Below are 8049 nucleotides of genomic sequence, written 5' to 3'. Positions count from 1 at the left end.
AAATACGTTTTCTTCCGCGCTGTCGAATATAACTCAAAAAGTAATCAAGATATCAACTTAAAATTTTACAGGGATATTCCTTAGCATATTGGCCTTTGCATGTATCTCAAAGTTTATCAAAATTTATATTAATTTTCACTAAAAATATTGTTTTCATCAATTTATTAAAAAAAAATTTTTTCCACTTCAAGTATTAATTTTTTTCGTTAAAATTAGGTAAGCGTAAAGCGGCGTAACTTATTTTAATGAAAAATGTTTGTCTGGCTGATTTCAGTTTATTACAGGAGGCTGTACATTCCATGGCGCAAATTGAAGGAGCCACGTTTGAGTAGTGCCACCATTTTTTGATTTTTATTTCAAAAAAATTTTCGTATATTCATTTAAGCAGGAGTATTAATATTTAATTTATTTTATAATAATAAATACTCTCAGTTTTTCTCAAAAAATGATTGAAAAACTCTGTCTGGAGAAGCTGCCCCCCTTAAATAACGATTCGATGCAACTTTGATCTCACCGCACACAATAAAAATGACTTCTTAATTAGTGATTTCAGCATGCCGTCGAAAAAAGTGTCCAAATTAAAATAGGTAAAAAATGCTGATCTGTATTATAGCATTAAAAAATGCATAGCTGGTTTCAAAATGCTCAAGAATGCGCTTATGGGCAATGCGCAATATGTAGGCACGCACACACACATATAGATACATATCGTATGTACATACATGCAGTTGTTTGTGATATTTATTGCATTTAATCAGGTGCCACGGTCATGTCTATGATTGAGACTGAATGTTAGCTGGCTGCCGCTAAGCAATTGTTGTTGTGTTTGCTATTATTGCTGCTTGCATTGCTTATTATCACATTGTTGTTTTCGCTACACGAGTATGCAGTGCTTTGGCGTTGTTGTCGGTCAATAGTTGCTGTTATCGCCTCAGGTGTTTGCGCACTACTTATCATTTTTGTTGTGCACGAGTGCGAGTATGCGTATGTGTGTGCGTGTGTTCGGAATAAAATCATATAATTTGGATTGCATAAATATTGTGCAAGTGTTGCATAAAATGCTGAAAGCATTAACTTACTGTTAAATGCACATAAATATATATATACATATGTACATGCGGTAAAATTAAGAAACACAAGCGTCTATATGTATATTTGTATGTATGTAGATTGACTCTTTTATGATGACGAACATTCGTTCTGCATACAATTTAAAATATGTACGTATGCATGTATATGTTTGTAGATATGCGCAGAAATGCACTAATGTAAAATGTATGTATGGATGTATATATGCCGATTAACCCAATACTGCCTGCGTTATGGTTCACCCTCAATTTAAGTCCACGGCGCTCCACTAAACATAAATACATATGTATGTACGTATGTATGGATGTATCTATGTATGTATTTACGTACGTACGTGTGTATTTATGTACGTACGTATGTATGTGTGTATGTATGTATGTTCATTTATTCATGCTCGATGATTTGGAAATGTTCTAATAAATATGCATATAAAGGGGTTTTCAATTGGCGCGGGTCGATTTTGGCGCCCTGTGACAGCCATTTTGTTTTGGTGACATCTGTCAAATCGTTTGTTTATTATTCAGTTATTTATGCCAAATCATCATGGCAAGTTACACGATTGAACAGCACGTTCAAATGATAAAACTTTATTATCAAAATGAGTGTTCATTAACGCAAACGTTGCGCGCATTGCGCCCATTTTTCGGTAGACGTGGTGGCCCTACAAAGTCGACTCTTCAACGTTTGGTGGCCAAATTTGAGAAGACCGGGTCAGTAAACAATCAGCCAACACCCGTACGTTCAAGGAACGCAAGATCAGCCGAGAACATTGCCGCGGTCCGTGAAAGTGTACAGCAGAACCCGAGGCAGTATATTCCTCGCCGTGCACAAGAACTTGGCCTTTCGCAGACTTCAACTTGGCGAATTTTGCGTCGGGACTTGGGACCCGTACAAGATCCAACTGACCCAGGAGCTCAAAGTTAATGACCATAGACAACGCCGTTTGTTCGCTGACTAGGCTTCGAATCGTTTGGAAGAGAACCCCAGTCTTGGGCGAAAAATCATCTTTAGTGACGAGGCGCATTTTTGGATGAATTGCTGTGTTAACAAGCAAAATTGCCTTGTATGGGACGACACCAATCCACACGAGGTTCACCAGGTGATAATGCATCCCCAAAAAGTTACCGTTTGGTGTGGATTTTGGGCCGGCGGCGTCATTGGTCCGTACTTTTTTGAAAACCAAGTTGCCCAAGCACCATGCCCTCCCAGTCCCACCAAACACACATCATGATCTTCTTTGAATGAAGATCCGGTTAGACTCTTGGATTTGACGTACTGTATCTCCTAAAGCCACCCACTCCTTTCTTTGCTTCATATTGAATCGTCCCGTGACGATTCGGTACAAAAGGCTCTGTTAATGATTGCGTATTGCTCGATGGCGGGCGAGATGCCGAGAAGCCATTTGAAGGCGACTTTCTTTGTTTTTTTCGTTGAGCTCGTGAGGCACCGAGGCTCTCAATTTTCCGATAAATCCCGTTGAATGAAGGTGATTGAGAATCGTTTTATAATCGCAGTTCATTTCTTCCGTCAATTCGCGACTGGTTTGGCTTCCTTCTGCTATGTATACCGGAGTCACCTTGTGTGGATTCGCTTATGACATTTCCTCAACTGAATAGTCTGTATTCTACCGCTTCAAGTTGAACGGCTGAGATTTTTGATTTTCAAAAACTGTTTACTTCATACATACTTACATATATATCCAATACATATGTACATATGTATGTATGTACATTCAGTTATCGGCAGATTGCTATTACACTCACATTTACATAAATATTTTAGTGAACTTGTTTTGGCCTTTCATTCCGCAATGCGAAGGCTTTTTGGCTTGATTTACTTATGTATGTAATTAAACAAGCATATTAATTTGCATTCACACATACATACACACATTCGCATGATATGAAATATTCACATTTTTATGCATTTGCATACGTCGCATGGCATATACTCGTATGTGCGTATGTACTCGTGTGTATGTAAATAATTATACTTCGAAATGCAGTTGATAGTTGCAAAAAACGCTAAAGCTTGTAGCAAGCCAAATCAATACATATGGAAATACATATACATATGTACGTACATATGTATGTATATAAGTATATAGTAAATAATAAGTTTCGTATGTGCCAATAAAGTAAACATGCAAGCATCTGTGCCTACATACAAGCCTACATAAATAAATATGTAAATATTTTTGCGAGTATGAGAATTTACAAAAGTATTTATAACATACATGCATACATACATACATACACAAATACATACATACATACATAAATACATACATACATAAATACATACATACATACATACATACATACATACATACATACATACTCATGTACTTGGTGAGTTATGTATAGAAAAGTACAAAGTGCATTGAAAATTTACGCAATTCAAATTTCATCAAGACACTTTGTTATGTAACTCCACAACAAAAATAATACAAACGCCGATATATGTACAAGGTGACGTAAAATTAATCACTACTACTAATTAATCACTATTACTAAATTTCCAAACTGTTAATCAAAATTTTTGATCAAATCTAAATTTTCATAAGCAGTTTTAAGGCTCATTAAATTTTAATTAATTACACGGTGGCGCAAAATTAATCATCTGTTTTGTTTTTAAGGGCGTTTCTTACTAAAATCCAAATTTTTTTTGATCAAATCAATATTTTGGTAGGCAGTTGTATAGCCCCTAAAATTTTAACTAATTACAAGGTGGCGCAAATTAATCATCCAATTTTGGTTTTAAGGGACTTTTTTATTAAATTCCAAAATTTTTAATCAAAATTTTTGATCAAATCTAAATTTTCCTACGCACTTTTATTAAGGGGCTATAAAATTTTAATTAATTACAAGGTGACGTAAAATTAATCATCCAATTTGGTTTTGAACAATTTTTTTACTAAATTTCCAAATTGTTAATCAAAATATTTGATCAAATCTAAATTTTCGTAAGCAGTTTTAAGGCTCATTAAATTTTAATTAATTACACGGTGGCACAAAATTAATCATCTGTTTTGTTTTTAAGGGCGTTTCTTACTAAAATCCAAAATTTTTTTGATCAAATCAATATTTTGGCAGGCAGTTGTACAGCCCCTAAAATTTTAATTAATTACAAGGTGGCGCAAAATTAATCATCCAATTTTTTTGAACAATGTTTTAACTGAATTTAAAAATTTTTAATCACAATTTTTGATCGTATCCACATTTTTGTACGCAATTTAAAGGCCCTTTAAATTTTTTTTAATTACAAGGTGGCGCAAAATTAATCATCCAATTTTTTTGAACAATGTTTTAACTGAATTTAAAAATTTTTAATCACAATTTTTGATCGTATCCACATTTTTGTACGCAATTTAAAGGTCCTTTAAATTTTTTTTAATTACAAGGTGGCGCAAAATTAATCATCCTTTTTTTTTTTTTTTTGAAGGGCGTTTTTACTAAATTCCAAAATTTTTAATCAATATATTTGATAAAATTAATATTTTGATAGGCACTTTTATAGCCCCATAAATTTTAATTAATTTCAAGGTGACGCATAATTAATAATCCAATTTGATTTTGCTAAATAAAAAAATGACTTTGATTCCTAGTTCACAAATGTCAAATATAATTGACGTACGACGCCACGTAAGACGACAATCAAAATGAATGCCTAAGTGTATAGTGTGTTTAGTTTGGGGTATCTCCCAGTTGTTGAGATGCACTGGGGCACAAAAACTGAACAGTGTTGCAAAACACAACAAAGTTTGTCTTACTTGGGTGCCTGGTCGTTATGGCTTACAAGGAACGAATTAACTGATAAAGTGGCTAATGAAAGCTCTGCAAGTAGGCCACTAGGCCCTGACACCCTAGGTGTCAATTCCGCATCGATTCAACTATGGATTTACGATTTCATGAGGTCTACCCATAGAGGACGTTGGTCTGGGTTCAACTCGTGCAGAGTAGTCAAGTGCTTTGTGAAAGAACCACACAGGAAAACAGCAACCTTTCTCCTAAAACTCAGCAGAAAGGAGCTGAGAGTACTGGTGGGTGTAATCACAGGGCTCACCTGAGAGTACTGCTGAGCGTAGTCACAGTGCACAACGTCTGTGGTCAGCATATGGCTGCCATGGGGGTCGTCGACAGCCCGATATGCCTATCCAGTCTTGATGATGACAACACTGCAGAGCATTTTCTCTGTAGCTGTGCGGCAGAATCAGGCTTTGGATATTGGGTTGAGATATACTGAGTATGGATAAAGTTTATACTCTTCCTCTTCCGGATCTCTTAAGATTCATCGATGAACCCAAGAGATTTGTGGAGCAGTGATCTCAAACTAATTTTTCCGTCTTACCACCCACATTTTATCTTTCCTATCTCTCTATTCTTTCTACTGAAATCTATCCGGGTCGCTTGACTGAGTGCTTGGGCTTCTCAAACCCCCACAAATCTAATCTAATCCTTGCGGAGCTTGAAAGTTTTTTGCGTTGGTTTTGCTTCATGTTTGGCGTTTATACGTCATTTACTCAGCCATGTGCTGAGGTGGTCAAGGTTTTGCTGACGTTGGTTAGAAGCAGTGGAGACATGACTATTTCTAGCCATTACTGCCGCTTCAATAGAGCCACCAATTCAGGCTTTCCTACAGAGGATGCACAAATATCGCAGCAAATATGTACATATGTGCGTGAGTATGTGTGTGTGCGTATTTAAATATACTTAGTTGTATACTGTATATTATATGCACATAAGTATCCATGTATGTATGTGTGCATTATTTGCATACGAAGTATTTTATGGCTTTGCTGTGTCAAATGTAAATACGCAGGTTGGCAAGTTTACATAATGAGGGTATATTAATGGCCACACGCACATGTTTGCATCAAGTATACATATTTATGCGCATGTACGTGCATACGTATATACATATATACACATACATACATGCATACGTACATACATACACACATACATTGTTCTTAGTGCATTGATAGCTACATGGCAAGTTGATGTGAGAGCTTATTTATTGCAAAACGTCTAATTACGTGTGTATGTATGTATGTATGTGTGTGTGTACATAATGGATGCAAATTAACGCATTTTGCATAAAAGTGAGTATCGCCTATGTATTCACCTATGTACGTGTGTATGTATGTATGTATATGTGCTTGAACTTTCCACATAAATGATTTATAAGCGTTTATTATAAGTAGGTATGCATGTGTGTATGTATGTACATATGTATGTGTTTTACAGGTACATACATATGTACTTGCATTAATCACTTTGTGCTTCGACCATTTGTTATGTACATTTATTTTATGCGCATATCTGTATGTGTATGTGTGTTTGGTAAATGTAGCAAAAATATTTGTGTGTGCACATAGGCATATATGCATATAGGCATACATATATATATGTATGCATTCAGGCCTGTATGTATGCATCTATAGTCAAGCGCATAGATTTTCTGCTCATGCATGTCCATATATTTGGGTCGTAGAGTTTAAGTTATTCACGGAGTTTCAAGCAGGTTTCAGAAATAACTTTTCAACGCTGTACAATATTTACAGTTTGGCGGCCATTGCACATGCAAAATTCAACGAAAACCATAAAGTATACGCCTATTTTGTGGATTTATAAGCGGCGTTTGACAGAATCCCCAGAAAACCGTTCCTGTATAAACTACGCCAAATGGGTGCATCCACCAAATCGTTAATTTTATCGAAAATATTTACCAAATAATACCAAACTAGGATAACCAACACTTAAGGAAGACAACCATAAGAGGCCATTAGGGCATATGAAGCACAGGAGAACCGACATATTGGCCAACTGACACTAAAAACTTCCTCACTTAATCGACTGCTGTATTACGAAAAACCTAACTCATGAACGCATTGCAATAAAATCATGCCTTGACTTATCATGAGACCACTCACCAATTATAATAAACATCCAGTGTAGACCTGTTCAAAAAATCATCACTTCGCTATAAAGCCGAAGTCTAAAATAAACAAGACTGAGTTAAAATAGAAACGACAGGAGCTTTGTTCTGATAACTTCGATTTCATTTATTCAAATTAGTCTCCTCTGGCCTCGATAAACTAATTTGTACGATCTAAAAGCTTTTCAAAAGAGTGTTTCAGGTCACTGACCGGAATCGCCTTCAGGATGTCGGTACAAGCCCTTTGGATGGCTTCTACGGACGCAAAATGTTTTCTTTTCATTGCCACATGCAATTTTCCGAATAGGTAGAAGTCCCAGGGAGCCATATCAGGCGAATACGAAAATGCGATTTATAGTAAAAAAATCAATCACAAGAGTGAATCGATGAGATGGTGCATTTTCGTGCAATAAGCGGAGGATGGTTCCATATGTAGAAGTCCACGCAAGTGGGGAAAGTTACTGATCGCCATTCACTTGGGAGTGGCCAGGACGATTCTTCTGCATATGGTTCAACCAGCTCACAACTCCCGGGATTAGCCCAAGTATTCTCTGGGTAGCTTCCGAACACCCGTTCGGGAGTAAGCTAAAGTGAGAAGGCGAAACATTCCAGGATAGCTGGTTGCGCGTTAGGTTTTGGACCCGCCACTTAAAAACCTCCCCCAATGAAAACATACACAAAGCCTCGGATGAGAACTTCCAACACTGATGACGACCCCTGCAAACGAACTAAGGACTGTGATTTGAGGGCATGCACCTGGAATGTCCGGTCCCTTAATGGGGAAGGTGCTTCTGCCCGGCTGGTTGATGTCCTCGTGAGAGTAAAGGCTGACATCACTGCCATCCAAGAGATGCGATGGACGGGGCAAGGAAAGAAAACCATAGGACCTTGCGGCGTCTACTACAGCTGCTATGTAAAGGAGCGCAAATTCGGTGTCGGATTTATTGTGGGAGAGAGACTTCGTCACCAAGTACTGTCGTTCACTCCGGTGGACGAGCGTCTCGCAACAATCCGCATCAA

This window comes from Anastrepha ludens, chromosome 6, assembly GCF_028408465.1.
Source record: "Anastrepha ludens isolate Willacy chromosome 6, idAnaLude1.1, whole genome shotgun sequence".
Taxonomy (NCBI): domain Eukaryota; kingdom Metazoa; phylum Arthropoda; class Insecta; order Diptera; family Tephritidae; genus Anastrepha; species Anastrepha ludens.
This window is presented reverse-complemented; position numbering follows the sequence as displayed.